The sequence below is a fragment of the Haliotis rubra genome, unplaced genomic scaffold, assembly GCF_003918875.1.
Source record: "Haliotis rubra isolate DU_JTF1 unplaced genomic scaffold, ASM391887v1 Scf539, whole genome shotgun sequence".
Classification (NCBI taxonomy): domain Eukaryota; kingdom Metazoa; phylum Mollusca; class Gastropoda; order Lepetellida; family Haliotidae; genus Haliotis; species Haliotis rubra.
Window position 1 is genome coordinate 437,482 of NW_025767234.1, and position 15,887 is coordinate 453,368.

Genomic DNA, 15,887 nt, shown 5'->3' on the forward strand with positions numbered 1-15,887 from the left:
GTTGCGGGTCTGGTGTACGTAGCGGCTAAGGAATTTTTAACCAAAACAGTCCCACCCCGACGGCGACTCCACCAACCACCATGGCTGTTTTACGGTCGATGTGCTGCCGATTGGATTGTGCAGGCTGTGGGGGTGTTGGTTGAACCCTAGGCTCCGGGGGTGGCGTCACTATACCCGTTTCACCGGTCGTGGGTGGTGGGACTTGGGGGGTGTTAACATCGGGGTTGACGCCCAACTTTTGGTCGGCCTTGGCTATGACTATTTCGTTGTTGTAACCCACCACTTTTTTTACTCTCAGTTGCATATGGCTTCGGAGCCATGTACAGTCCCACGTCAAAAGGCGTAGTCGCCTTTCGACCGAGAGCGTATTCAACACGTCTTGGTAGCGTTTGATGGCACTCGGGAGATCAACTGGAGCATTGATAAGCGTCCTCAACGTTAACAACGAACTGTTTCTGAGCGTCGTAAGCAGTCCCCTTACCGAGGATGTTGGAGCGCGTTTGCGTCTGCACACCCAACAGCGCCCACACTTTCGTTCGAATCAAGTCATTCAATCTGATTACACCGGCACGAGTAAACCCTCTCTACATGTCCAACATGAACTTTTTCCAGTCATCCGCTGCCCCCTGCTCGAACCTCCAGACTCGGTAATCCTTGCTGTTGTCAAAGGCCATGTAACGGTCATCCCACTCGTTTGTTGTGATATGATACGACTTGAAACCCCAATCTTTCACCAGCTGTTTGCTGGCTTCTGCGATATGCATATTGTGAGCGATGGGGATACCCAACCCATGGTTCGGGCCTGGCAAACGCCAATCCGCCTTTGGGTTTAGTTCGAATTCGTTGCAAATACGTTCGTAGGCCCGTCTATCGTACTGGTCGTTTACTGCGTTCCACGCCTTGTCCTGTGGGAGCAGGGCGCTGATCTCATTGAGGATACGTCTGATCTGGTAGTACACGTGGAACGTGAACACAGACTGACTCAGCGGTCCTCGCCGAGTGTCGGTCAATGTCACACCACACCCGGTTGTAGCGCACCACACGGCGAAGTTGAGTTGATTCTGCCAGAACTGCATTGGGTTGTTGAACCAAGCATGAACTACCTTAGCGTTAGTCACCGAAAACCTATACCGGTCGAACACATCTATGAACTTGGCGTTGAAATACAGCCCATCAGCGACCACGATCTTGTGCGGGAAATCTATATCCAGTTTAGGGTAAAACACTCCAGGGGAGTAAAACACTCCTTGGGAGTACGTTTTAAACCTATTATATAATGAGCATATATACTCTAACATGTACATAACACTTCCAGGAATAAGGAGCGGCAAGGCCGTTCAGATGACGCACGCGATCGATAACACGTCGGGTCAACTCGAAGTCGCACTCTGCGATATCACCTACCTACCACGATGGACTAACATCAACATCAACAACAATAAGCTGTTCGTCAGTGGAGCTCGCAGCCAGATAACTGACGGCTACTACAGCGTGTGCTCTCTAAGCGATGAGGTCTTCAAGCCCCTGGGAGCCGAACTCAAGGTGAACGACTCAAACGGCACAGTGGTGTTAATCAACAACGGAAGAAACTCCTTGAGGCTCGGTCGACCATTGGCGAGGACACTCGGTATATCGCCTGACGAGATAAAACCAACAACTACCGTCAAAGGCACAAAGTTACCCGACCTAGTACCGTACCGAGAGCTGTGCATTCGTCTCGGTCAGGTGAGCACAACGGACAACATTCAAGGGGGTCACCCTTCCACGATACTGAGAGCAGTACCGGTGAAAACGGAGAAATACAACGACGGCAGAACCGAGTCGTTTTCACCGCGGCAGTATAAGAGGTTAACCCGGGGCAACATCCTGACCTGATAATATCGATTGTTAGATATAAATCATAACCGGTGAATATAGGATACCTCAGCATAACGCTTCACATAAAATGACCAGCACAATGCCCGGGATGAGGTTGAAAAAATGCATCAATGCGGGGATCTCCGACCTCGGGGACACACGAGGTTTCGACGACCCGGGTAGATGGTAAATTATTACGCCTTTGCAACTGAAAAACAACATTTACAAAGCGGCGTTGAAGAGCCCTCGGGTGAGCCCCAGGTGATAAAGTAGATACCCCAAGGCGGTCGTCAACACTCGGTGCGGCCCTAGTCAACACCGGTGATGATAAATGGATAATTCATACCCATCGTTCGGGGGCAAACTGTTCGACTTAGAAAATGTTGAGAGCACTACCGCCGCCCGAAACAAGCCATATACGCTCGTCTTCACCGGCGGATGACAAGTGGGTGTTGTTACCAGCTAAAAGGCGACTGGTTTCTCAATATTAGGCTCGGCTCCCCGGCGTGTTCACGGATAACAAAGACAACTACCTAAACAAAGTCGTGAACAACAGAACCCTGCTCGTGGCTTACCTCCCGGCTCAGAGGCGTAGCATAGTCATCAGCCCAGTCGCCAGTATGGCAGCCCACATGCTATCGAGTAAACCGGGAGTGCAAGACGTGACATTGCAGTTGGTGTCTGAATTCGCTGGCGTGGTCAACATCCTGGCGAGCCTACCAGAGAACGCCACTCTGATCATCAAAGTCTACCTAGGGGAACCATTGCAGGATGAAGTCGAAATCGTGAATGGGGTCAAACTCGGGTGGGCTAAACGGCACCAGTATCAGGTTTGCACTGTTTACGTGCGGGTGGGTGTCAATTCCCACACCAGTCTGCAGGGGGTCATCGTGGCCGTGGAAGACACGATATCTCTAACCAAGATCTTCCTACCCGACAACATACACTTCATGGGGTTGAAGTGCGCCCCTGAGAAATTATCAGAAAAACAGTTGGAAACTATATCGTAATAGTATTATAGCAATGACCAATCAGCATCGGCCCAACGCCACGCTTAACGACCTAGGGGACATGGAGGGGTTCGATCAGCCTGGTGAGGAAGGCGCCTTGTATGCCCTACGGCGAAAGGTAGCGTGTATAGGCGGGCAGACGTCATTTTAACGATCTAGTAGGATCTAGTACGGAGGGTTCGATCTGCCTGCAAAGGAAGACGCCTCGTACGTCCTGCTATTAAGAGACGGCGTGTACATACGGCAGCCTCTGGCATCCTTTAAAGAACCCAAATGGCAGATCAACATAATCCTCACCTCACCTTACATCTCTTTAAATGAAGAGGGGTATGTCATCGAAATTAAAAAACACTGGCTTCACCCTCACGTCTTTCCTGAGTGATGGAGAGGTGCTAGCTCGCCAAAACCTCGACCACCCGGGCAACCTGTTAATGGCACCCGTGGAGTCAGAGTTGAAGTCTGATACCTTAGTATATATGGTACCAGGCTCCACACTCATCATAGAAGTAATGCTTTGGGGTGTTGTTAGGGATTCAGGCCTGTGCCTTTTACCTTGGGTGACAATATATTGGGATGACACCCTAAGAGTCCCCACACGTTGCCATATCGTCATACAATTGGGGGACCAACGGAGATTACTGCCCCCCTCGATAGACCTGCCGGGGGCTGGTATAGCCCAACAGTTACCTATTATCGTTTCCAGTATCTTCGTACACCCGGATCTACACCTTATGAGCCTCAAGTACATAAATCGGCTATTAACAAAAGCCCAATTAAAAAATATCTAATAAGATATATTATATGCACACAGGATGGGGCTATACCCAGTCGTAGAGGAAGTAGCGAAGACCCTGGAAACCATAGACGGATTCCCGCTTGAGACAGTTATGTGATGTAAAACGCCAACTAGAACAAGACCGTGACACGCAGAAAGCACTATATAAGAAGTACCATAGAGCTTTCAATGCCGTGAATGGGGCTGATACTGCCCTTATGACAACCAGCATGGGGCTAGGGGCGGCAGGTGTTGGGTTGTTAGCCACCATTGTGGCAGCACCTATAGTGCTAGGCATTGAAATAACAGCTGGGGTGGCAGGGGTGTTAGGGTTGGTGTTTAAGTTTGCATCAGGCAAATTGCATCGTAAGGCATTGAAAAACGATGAAATCAGGGTTCTGGCCGAAGCAAAGCTGAACACGGTAAGCAACCGTATTTCAGCGGCACTCACTGACAACAAGATCTCAGAGGAGGAGTTTCGTTTGATCCTCTCTTAACTCACAAAATATAACAAAATGAAACAAGAGATTCGATCCAAGTCTCGTAAGTCTGCTATCAGCGAAGATGAAAAAGTACATAGAACAGGGAGTACGAAAAGCCCAGCAAGCCTTTATTGCAAACACCAAAGAGATCATAGGCGATTCACATTAAACTGTTTTGCTGAGATCAACGTGATATAGTGCCACGTGCGGCACAGTACTGACACGTGCGGTGGGGAAGTTAACTGGGGACTCAAAAGTAGTAGAAAAACTGGGGCGGGATCTAAGGGCCTGACAAAAGCTTTATTTGTGAAATAAAGCTTTGCAGAGGCTTTTGTTGGACTTGATCCAGGACTATCATTCTATCTACTACTACATGACATGTACTGTGCATGAACAGGTCAGGGTGGATACATGACATGTACTATGGTTGAACTGGTCAAGGTTGATACATGACATGTAGTATGTTTGAACTGGTCAGAGTGGATACATGAGATTGCTATGTTAGAACTAGTCAGGGTGGATATATGACATCTACAATGGTTGAACTGGTCAAGGTTGATACATGACATGTACTATCTTTGAACTGGTGAAGGTGGATACATGACATTCCTGTGTTTAGAACTAGTCAGGGTGGATAAATGCAATTACTATTTTTTAACTGGTCAGGGTGGATACATGACATGTACTATGTTTGAACTGGTCAGGGTGGATACATGACACGTACTATGTTTGAACTGGTCAAAGTGGATACATGGCATGTACTATGTTTGAACTGGTCAAAGTGGATACATGGCATGTACTATGTTTGAACTGGTGAAGGTGGATACATGACATGTACTATGTCTGAACTGGTCGGGGTGGATACATGACATGTACTATGTTTGAACTGGTCAGGGTGGATACATGACATGTACTATGTTTGAACTGGTCAAGGTGGATACATGACATGTACTATGTTTGAACTGGTCAAAGTGGATACGTGACATGTACTATGTTTGAACTGGTCAAGGTGGATACATGACATGTACTATGTTTAAACTGGTCAGGGTGGATGCATATTGACTTGTCTATTGCTTCATCTTGTCAATACTAGGTGTGACTTTAATAAAATATCTGTCTGTCTTCAAGCATAGTACATGTCATGTATCCATCCTGACCAGTTGAAACATCGTACATGTCATGTCTGAACCCTGGTCAGTTCAACCATAGTACATGTCATGTATCCATCTTGGCCAGATCAAACATAGTACATGTCCTGTACGAACCCTGGCTAGTTCAAACATAGTACATGTCATGTATCCACCCTGACCTGATCAAGCATCGTATATGTCATGTATCCACCCTGACCAGTTCAAACATAGTACATGTCATGTATCTCTCCTGACGGGATCAAGCATAGCACATGTCATGTATCAACCCTGACCAGTTCAAACATAGTACATGTCATGTATCCACCCTGACGGGATCAATCATAGTACATGTCATGTATGCACCCTGACCAGTTCAAACATAATACATGTCATGTATCAACCCTGGTCTTTTCAAACATAGTACATTTCATGTATCCACCCTGACCAGTTCAAACATAGTACATGTCATGTATCCACCCTGACCTGATCAAACATCGTATGTGTCATGTATCCACCCTGACCAGTTCAAACATAGTACATGTGATGTATCCACCTTGGTCTGTTCAAACATAGTACATGTCATGTATCCACCCTGACCACTTCAAACATAGTACATTTCATGTATCAACCCTGACCAGTTCAAGCATAGTACATGTCATGTATCCACCCTGACTACTTCAAACATAGTACATGTCATGTATGCACCCTGACCACTTCAAACATAGTACATGTCATGTATCTCCCCTGACGGGATCAAGCATAGCACATGTCATGTATCCACCCTGACTACTTCAAACATAGTACATGTCATGTATCCACCCTGACCACTTCAAACATAGTACATTTCATGTATCAACCCTGACCAGTTCAAGCATAGTACATGTCATGTATCCACCCTGACTACTTCAAACATAGTACATGTCATGTATCCACCTTGGTCTGTTCAAACATAGTACATGTCATGTATCCACCCTGACTACTTCAAACATAGTACATTTCATGTATCCACCTTGGTCTGTTCAAACATAGTACATGTCATGTATCCACCCTGACTACTTCAAACATAGTACATGTCATGTATCCACCCTGACTACTTCAAACATAGTACATGTCATGTATCCACCCTGACGAGATCAACCATAATGCATGTCATGTATCCACCCTGGTCAGTTGAAACATAGCATATGTCATGTATGCACACTTACCAGTTCAAACATAGTACATGTCATGTATCCACCCTGGTCAGTTCAAGCACAGTACATGTCATGTATCAACCCTCACCAATTAAAAACAGTATATATCATGTATCCACCCTGTATAGTTGTTCTGTATCCGCTCTGAACAGTGTCAAACAAAACCAATAAGAAAGCATGACTCAATACAATGGCATTTGTATTACCAAAACGGAGCACGTTTCTCTTCAAGGCGACCATCGTCCTATTTCTTTACATTGCTACTCGTTTAGGATATTACAGAATAAATGGAAGCAATTTGCCAAGTAAAGTTGTATTCATCAGGCTGTAAAATGAATACCTATTCTGTCGCCAGTAGGTAGCGAGACTCTGAGGCTAATTAGCTTGAATGCTGACTAATTCGTGATTAGAAACGCTACATTCGTATTGTCCACACGATATTATGGCATGTACTACCATTGTGACATGAAATAATATTGTTTGAACGATGGGAAAAATGAATTCGCCCAGTGCGGCTACACGAAGTATAAGTTGTGCTTGCTTACCTCTCAGTTGAATTCATCAATGAGAGATTTGTTATTGTAACCGTTGACAGCATGGGCAGGCCCGCGGTCTAAAAATAGATTTATTTACCTTTGAAACGTAGTGTGGCGTGATAACACATAATTGACACTTTATCACTTCCGTCTTCCACGAAAAATATTATATTACAGCTGATATTATCGTAGATAGAAACTATTACTTTCTGTCAAAATGTACGAAATGGTATCAGTTGGGTTAGAGACATTGCTTTCGCGTAAGAACATGCTTGCTTTCCTGAATAACATTATACCACCGGAACAGTGATGTAGGTGAATGATCAATATATTTCTTAATATTGCATCAGATTTATTTTTAACTAAACGTTGAAAAGGTTGCCTCATTTCCACTGTGTGTGCTCAAGGGGATTTTATCATCTCAAACCGTTCAAGAAAGAAGGCTGCATTCTGCGGCATTGTTGGGGAGTTTACCATATTCTCCGGAAGGTTCTTGGTGGGTTCGCCTGTCCAGCGTTTCCTGGCAGAAGTCCCATTCCCTGTGTGGCCTGCTTGTAGAGGGGGCAAGGGCCCTGAGCTGAGGGTGTGTCTTACCAGCCTGACTGTACCAGGATCACCCGAACCCTCTCTGCTGCTTTTTTAATCTGAATCTGTAAAACATAACAATCAAGACAGGGATTCAAGTATTCAGCCTTCCTTTGTAAAACATCGGAGAGTTTGTATCAATAGTAACTACATGTAAAGTGTCATAGTTGATAATAAAGACAATATTTATAGTATAATGACCATCACAACAGATAGTGTAGCTTCTGTTCATGCACACATTATATTATATGAAAAGAATGCCTGAACGGCCGATGCGTTATTGATCTGACATACATGTACATAACGTATATGCAATACATGCAGTAGATGATGTTTATTATGTAGATTTGATTGTTTACATTGACCCCTGAGTACATGGTGTGACATCTTGTCACAAAGAAATCCCTACAGAAATTTGGATAATACTTGTTAGCTTTATAAATATTACTCAATATGAGTCTATGGAATTTGCACCCATACAGGTACGCATTGTACCTGCATAATATATTTGTGACTGTCGTGACCCTTGTGAAGTTCACAGGTGTAACCCGTTTGGCGCATTTTATAAATATCACCTTGACGGTTTATCTCTGTTACAGTGGGCAGGCTCACTCGCTTATACACATTACTCAGGATTAATCGCAGTAGTCGGAGACGCTCTTGCCTCTTATTCTGGGTTCGAGACATGATCATGGTTCCGGGTTTATTGGTAATGTATCAAACAAGCACCTATGAACCCGGAAAAATCAGAAGGATATGACTGTAAAGCTATTTTTATACATTTTTTATATAGAGTCACAGAGCTACAGATAACGTTTTGGGTCATTGAGTTATGTACTCCCTTGTGTTCATCTCAATTGGATATCCTAATTTTCCTTTGAGTAACGAAATACATTGTACTCACCTCAATCAAACTCATTTGGGTATTGTGCCAATTTCCATTTATTTTAAAAATATAATATAGTTTAAATGTTAGTGTTTGTGATTTACCTTTGATCTGTAATATGAGAAACGATAAGAAAGACTGCAGGTTGTCAAGTTCATGTCCTAAAATAGAACCTCTCAATATACGTCAGTTATTTTATCTATCCACCGGTACGCAAGCTACGATTGGACAGTTTTGTGTGTACGCATGTAAGATCACATTTATTGAGTATTTACAAAACTTCAAGCGTACTTGTACGCAATAGACTTAATAGGAATTGGGTTTTCACATAAATGTTTGCGTATTTACGCAGATACGCAGCTTATCTGTACCTCTGCTTTCATGGTGCTTGTTAATGTAAACCGTCAATGTTTTCAATACAGTACTATTCACAGGTGTATATCAACAAACGAAATGCTATCAAAAATGAAATTGATTGAAACCAGTGCGTGTACTTTCTGTAAAACAAGTGTCGAAACCATAATGCATATACATGTATTTTATGAATGTTACATTGTCAAAGAGATTTGGAATAATGTTATTGCGTGGATTCAACATAAAACAGGCACACCCAAGAAAAAAGGTATTATTTGGATACCCGAGAAAAGAACTGATGTGCTCAACCGCATCATAATTATCACAAAATACAATATTTTCAAATCAAGACTAGAGAACAGACATCCAAATATTTCACATCTTAAAAAAGAGGTTGAAATTTCATATAATTTAGATAATTACAACTCGAAGATAAATTGTAATGGACCATCATTTCTACCATTTTGGTCTTCATCCATTATGCTATTGAGTTAAGATGTTATCTATTTAGTTTACTTTAGTATCTGTAAATTTGGAAGATCAACATCAAAATTCCAGGAAATGTCTGGAAATAGTGGACTTTTCGCTGTACAGAAAAACTTTAAGCAGTATAGCAAATGTATCGGGATATCGTCTCTCGTGGCGATATATCGATGTATCATGGACCCTCGCGATATAAACATCCTGGTATTTTGCCTAAATGTGTTTTGTATCGATGCACGCGTATCGGTTTGTTGACGATAAAAAACAATCATACCAAACCAAGTGGGTGGTGCGAGATTAAGGCTCATGTGTATACATTTCACAATTACGATAATTGAAACATATTTGTGTCCAACGTTGGTTGCTTATGAACGTGAGGCGATGTTTCAGCATTCATAGAATGTCGGAGGTACACTGAATAGAGCCGAGACAATGAGAGTGCTCGCAGCTTTTCTACTGCGGGGAAAGCTATAAATTATCGTTTCGTTTTCGATTTCACTGGATGAAATAATCGTTTTCACTGAATGGAAATCCGTGAGTTCTAGACATTAAATTGTAATATCAGTTGACATCCGGATTAGAGAGTATCCATAAACGTATGAATCGTTTTCACTGAATGAAAATCTATGAACGCTAAAATGTGAGGAAACCCAGTTCATGTAAAATATAAGTTTGTAATCATTAACCCTCTTTATGCGATCAGTATGAACAAACAATGAGACAATATTCAGTAACGAGACCGCCCAAACAACTGGTTACTTAGACTAACATCTAATCTATGAAATAAAAATATTTAACAGAAAAAACAGTCCATAAATAATAATCATAAAATATTATGAAAAGGAACCCAGAGACTTTCTGGAAATCCAGACTTCCAGGAAGTCTGCCCACGTTATTTGAGATTATTCTGTTTCAAAGGACTGTGTGTGGACGGTTCTGTGTGTTTTTAAATCATGCATGAAATATTTCCAAGTTGATACTCACCCCTTTGGTAAATATTAGTCATATGATATTGGTAGACCTTCCCGGAAACATACACATTAGAAACGTCAGGCGCTTTGTATAACTTTGTACAGATGTAATCTAACTTTGTATTATATTTGCTTGTTTGTTGTTTAACGCCACACTCAGCAATACTCCGGCTATATGGTGGCGGTCTGTAAATAATCGAGTCTGGACCAGACAATCCAGTGATCAACAGCATGAGCATCAATCTACGTACTTGAGATACGATGACATGTGTCGACGTTGTCGGCGAGCCTGACCACCCGATCCCGTTAGTCGTCTCTTACGACAAGGGAGCGGTGGGGTAGCCTAGTGGCTAAAGCGTTCGTTTGTTAGGCCAAAGACTCGGGTTCGATTCCCCACATTGGTGCAATGTGTGAAAGCCAATTTCTGTGTGTCTCCCGCCGTGACATGGCTGGAATATTGCTAAAAGCGACGTAGAACCCCACTCACTCATTTACTCTTACGACAAGCATGGTTTACTGAAGACCAATTCTAACACGGATCTTCACGAGTCAGAAGTAGAAGTCACACTTAAAGTATTGCTCAATAATGATCTCGAACATTAAGTGCTGAATACTGAAGTGGTGTGTGACTAGTTTACCCACAGGAACTAAGGTGGGTAAGATGATGTTCAGCGTAGCATTATTTCCTCGTCTTTACACTAAGCATAGCAGAGTATAGGGGATGGTCTGTCACAACAATAATTAATAAGGTTTTAGTGATAAGGAAATTTAAGCATACAATCCAGCAAACAAAACATTATGTCCAAATAATGAATTAAACTGTGAATTAAGTGTAAATGATAATGGAAACATAGCATGCTCTTTCAGCTTTATTCAACAGTGAATCATACAATTTATTGTTTCCAGAAAATTAGATTATCATAATTGCGCTCAATTGCTGTAATTCAACACAGTAACGTTATGTTCTGTGAGCACCCATGGTAATTCTAATTCTATTTAGAATTTCACCAATGTCATTAAATTCATATTGACATTGATAACGAAAGCAAACGATAAAAAGAACATCTAAAGACTGATTACTGTTTAAGATAACCCGTTAACGCTGAGGTTATCTGAAGATTCTATTAAGCTGTCTTAAGAAATACTTTTTGGGAACAGCACATGCCCTGACGATATGGGTCGTCCATCATAATAAATTCATAATATTGTTTGATGCCTCAGACGATTATCAAGATGGTCAATTTTCTTGACAATTTCCGACAGTAATTTTGGATTGTTTCTGTCAATGGTTAAAATATAGTTAGCAACGTTTGTTGCGATTTACCTAGATAGATCACATCCAATATCTGTCAGTTCCATTGTGAATAACCTGACATATAAATCATCGACCTGGTTATGCGGAACAGGGTCACGAGGTGCTATATCACGTGACATTGTCCTCAGCATCGGTAGCAGTGTCCGAAGTCTCTCTGATTGATTCCGTGCATGATATATCACGCTGCATCACCATTTTCTCTGTTGCCTGCTTGGAGGGAGTCCAGCCTCCGTTCGGGGCATCCCTTGCTATGTTGCTGCCTCCACCGTTCTCGAAATGCATATTGTCATGTGGAGTGGTGCACTCCTTGACCTGAGTCGGACCTCCTGGTTATCCGGTTGCATGCCAAGTGCCGATGTGGAACTTCCGGTTCCACCCTTTCTATATATACCACCAGTGTCAAAGGGTATTTCTTGGCTATGGTGTCAATTTCGAGGCCTCGCGACTTACGCGTTGTCGTAGGCTGACTGACCCTTACTTGGTGGGGGATGCTGTCATCATTATCTGAAGATGCAGGAGGAAATTCCTCTTTGTGGACGATAGGCGTGGAACATACCGCTCTTTCTGCTGAAACCATTACTCATTCAGCTTCTATACAGTCTTTTGCATTCACATCTTCAGCTTCTTCATTACATCTGTCGACTGAAAGGCCTTTTGACTGCAGATTTATGTCAGTCTCACGGATTTCTAAACCAGGGAAACAATCTTTCAGTTGAAACGAAATAATACATAGCAGAAATCATCAGATATTACAAACCGAGCTTGTAGAAGATAGTAAGGTATAGCTTTACAAATTTCAATTAAAACTTATGCTTTGAAAAGAAACTATATTTCTAAGTTGTCGAGTGTTGAGTGTTGTTAAACATGGTTTTAAGGTTGCGCATTGCAATATTTTGCATTATGAATTTCTAAAATATCTTATTCAGTTTGATGATGTTTACACACAATATATTACTCCAGACGAAGTTGAAATGTTGAATCACTCGTTATTGAGTGAATGGTCTTTACCTACCTGAAGTGCCTCATAAATTCATGACAGTTTATCATCCTGAAATTAGAACTATGAACAGAAACCCTGATACCTTGTCATAAAGAAATAAGACCCATTGAACAAGATCACCCTATTCAACAGCTGGAATAAACTTACGTCTAATATTATCGAAGTGTTCGCCGTCAGTGTCGAACTCTGTAACAGCTTCTGTAGCAATTTCTGCAGCAGCGTCCTTAGCAACATGTGTAACAGCTTGTTGTCTGCGTTGTTGGAACTGATCTTCGACCATCGCATGTTTTTCACTTCCGTCAAGCCGAACTCGTGATTTCCTTTCACTCGGAAATGTATCTGTAACACAGATACCAGTTTTACTTGGCAACAAGACAATACTGATTGTAGAAAAGAGGACGGTGGGGAATGCCTGTACACCAACTCCTTAGGTCGACAACAGTGAAAGGACAACGTCCAATGTCACTTACCCTGCGTTGATTTAAGGACATTGTTGTCAATCTGTGTTCCAATTACCGATTGATTGATCCTCTCCGTGATGACGTTTTCTCGACCACCAATGAGATAATAATTATCTGAAATTAAAAGTAATGTAGTTACACATCTGTGATTGACATAAGGCCAATATTGATTGTAGAAAAGGAGACGTGGGGAATGCATGTACATCTACTTCTCAGGGAACATACTGTCGCACACTGACAACAGGAAAAGGACAACGTCACTTACCCTGAGTTGACTTAAGGACATTGAGTTAACCGCATCCCTTTGACTTTGCATTTCTAGTTATTTTCCGCTAGTTTCCTAGTATGACGTGTCACCGTTACTCCCGTCACTCACATATGTATCTGAAACACATATAGCAGTTTTACTTGGCAACAAGTCATTAATGATTTTAGCAAAAAGGTACCAGTACATACATGTGTTACCCCTCCCGCCATGGACAATCTGTGCTGTGTTGGCAGTTGAGACTGCGTCTGCTCTGACGCCATAGATGTTGGTTCCCTGGACACCCGATTTCTGCTCTAACAACACAAAATCAAGCCATTTATGATAAGACCTTATGATTTGTTTCTCTTTGAAAGTGCACTATTAAAACTTATTATCTCCACGATCAATTCAAATGTATGTAAACGATTGCATTAAACTGTAGCATTCATATACGTTTTGTATTGAAGTGGAAACACGTTGTTCTGTTGCAACTTTAGGTACATAGGTTGTATCAGTACTAACTGCGTGGAAAGCGTCTCGAAGACATCGACCTCTTCACATCTTCAGAGCTCTGGTGAATTTTATTGTATTCCATGTGGATCCGCAATCCCTCTTGTCTTGGGTTCTCTGTCGTGGCTACCTGTTTTGTAGCACTCCGAGAATGGAAGCCTATTGTGCTGTAGTAGCTTCTTGGAGTTCTTTATATAATAACGGTAGTAGTGTCTTATACCAACGCTATCCTGTAGTAGCTTATTGTATCTATAGTAGCCTTGCGTATTAACCTCCCGTATGCTATGAAGGTGTATGTGTCTATGTTGGACGCCCGAGCACCCGTTGCAAGTAGAACAGGTCAGGCTTTATAACACTACAGCAGACCCTCTTAAAGAATCCTTATAGAATGATTGATAATTGGTATATTGACAACATAATAATGAAGATATCAACAATTGCCTTTATTTACGAATGATGATGTTGAACTCCCCCCGATATGTTGGCGATAAAAGCATATATACTCACATATTCCCCCCGAGTCTGGTTAGGAAACCTACCTCATGTATGCTATCTTTATACACGCTGCACGAGTTTGAGATAAGAAAACATTCGCCGCTTATATACAGGTATACTACGTGATCAGGGATTGATTCCCTCAGAATCTTTTACGTTGTTGAAAGTAATCTAGACTAATCATGAAACTGGTCAAAAGGTATATTCATGGGCTGAATCTTATATCTTTCATTGAAAAGTAGTATAGGGAAATCCTGGGTGACGTCAGCAAAGCAGATATGATAATAAACCCTTCTGTCGTACAGATAACCACAGTTAACCACGGAGAGATTAATGGATGGAGGGTAATATAGGTGGATAATGCAGTTTTGGGTGGTAAGAGACCTTTCGTTATCGGTTTTCCGAATTTCAAACGTGCCGAGAGAGCAGACTACAAACCAACGCTCAGGATATTGCTCTGGTCCCTAAACTTGTCTTCGGTATTTTGAGATGAAACAAAATGATTATGATAATGATAAAAATTATAACAATCAAGACCTAGACCTAGATTCAGTTATTTAGCCTCTTCCTGTGTAACATGTACTTCAGAGAGTCTGTATCAATAGTAACTACATGTAAGGTGCCATATGTAATAATACATTCAATCATTACAGTATAATAAACACCACAATACGCTATGTAGCTTCTCTTCATGAACACATTGTAGTAATGAAAAGATTGCCTGAATGTTGTTGATCTGACATACATGTACATAACGTATGTGGAATATATGCAGTAGATGATGTTTATTATGTAGATTTGATTGTTTATCCCCTGTGTACATGGTGTGACATCTTGTCAAAAAGAAGTCCCGTTGTAACCCGTTGGCGCATTCCATAAATATCACCTGGGGAAAACCCCTGAGGGCGGTTAATCTCTGTTACACTGTTACTCACGATTAACCCCAGAGGCCGAAGATGTCACAATTCATCGTGCAGAATCGCCCCTTGCCTGTTATCCTGGGTTCGAGACCTGATCATGGTTCCAGTTTATTGGCAACGTATCAAACAAGCACCTATGAATCTATAAAATTAGAAGGATGTGACTGTAAAGCTATTTTTATACATAGTCATATGATATTGGTAGACCTTCCCGGAAACGTACTCATTAGAACAGCCAGTACCAGGCGCTTTGTATAACTATGTACAATTATATTTGTTTGTTTGTTGTTTAACGCTGCACTCAGCTATATGGCGGCGGTCTGTAACTAATCCAGTCTGCACCAGACAATCCAGTGATCAACAACACAAGCATCTTTCTCTGTGTCAACCAAGTCAGCGAGCCTGACCACCCGATCCCGTTAGTCGCCTCTTACGACAAGCATGGGTTACTGAAGACCAATTCTAACACGAATCTTCACGAGTCACAAGTAGAAGTCACACTAAAAGTATTGCTCAATAATGATCTCGAACAAGTACTGAATACTGAAGTGGTGTGTGACTAGTTTCCCCACAGGAACTAATCTGGGTAAGATGATGTTCAGCGTAGCGCAATGTCTCCCTTGTTACATTAAGCGTATAAGTATAAGAGATAGTCTGTCAGGTGTAAAACATCACGG

General features: G+C 42.0%; 1 protein-coding gene across 2 annotated transcripts in view; it reads right to left on the reverse strand.

The window, feature by feature from the left end:
* LOC124253302 overlaps positions 1 to 15,887 on the reverse strand; it is an 88,399-nt gene that overhangs the window by 17,708 nt on the left and 54,804 nt on the right. The window contains exon 1 of one of the 2 annotated variants that reach the window (XR_006892176.1): positions 6,993 to 7,051. The exons of the other annotated variant lie outside the window; for it this stretch is intronic. The gene's annotated coding sequence lies outside the window, so the exon portion shown is untranslated. Of the gene's footprint in view, positions 1 to 6,992; positions 7,052 to 15,887 lie in introns of those variants that run through there. 2 annotated transcript variants of the gene reach the window in all.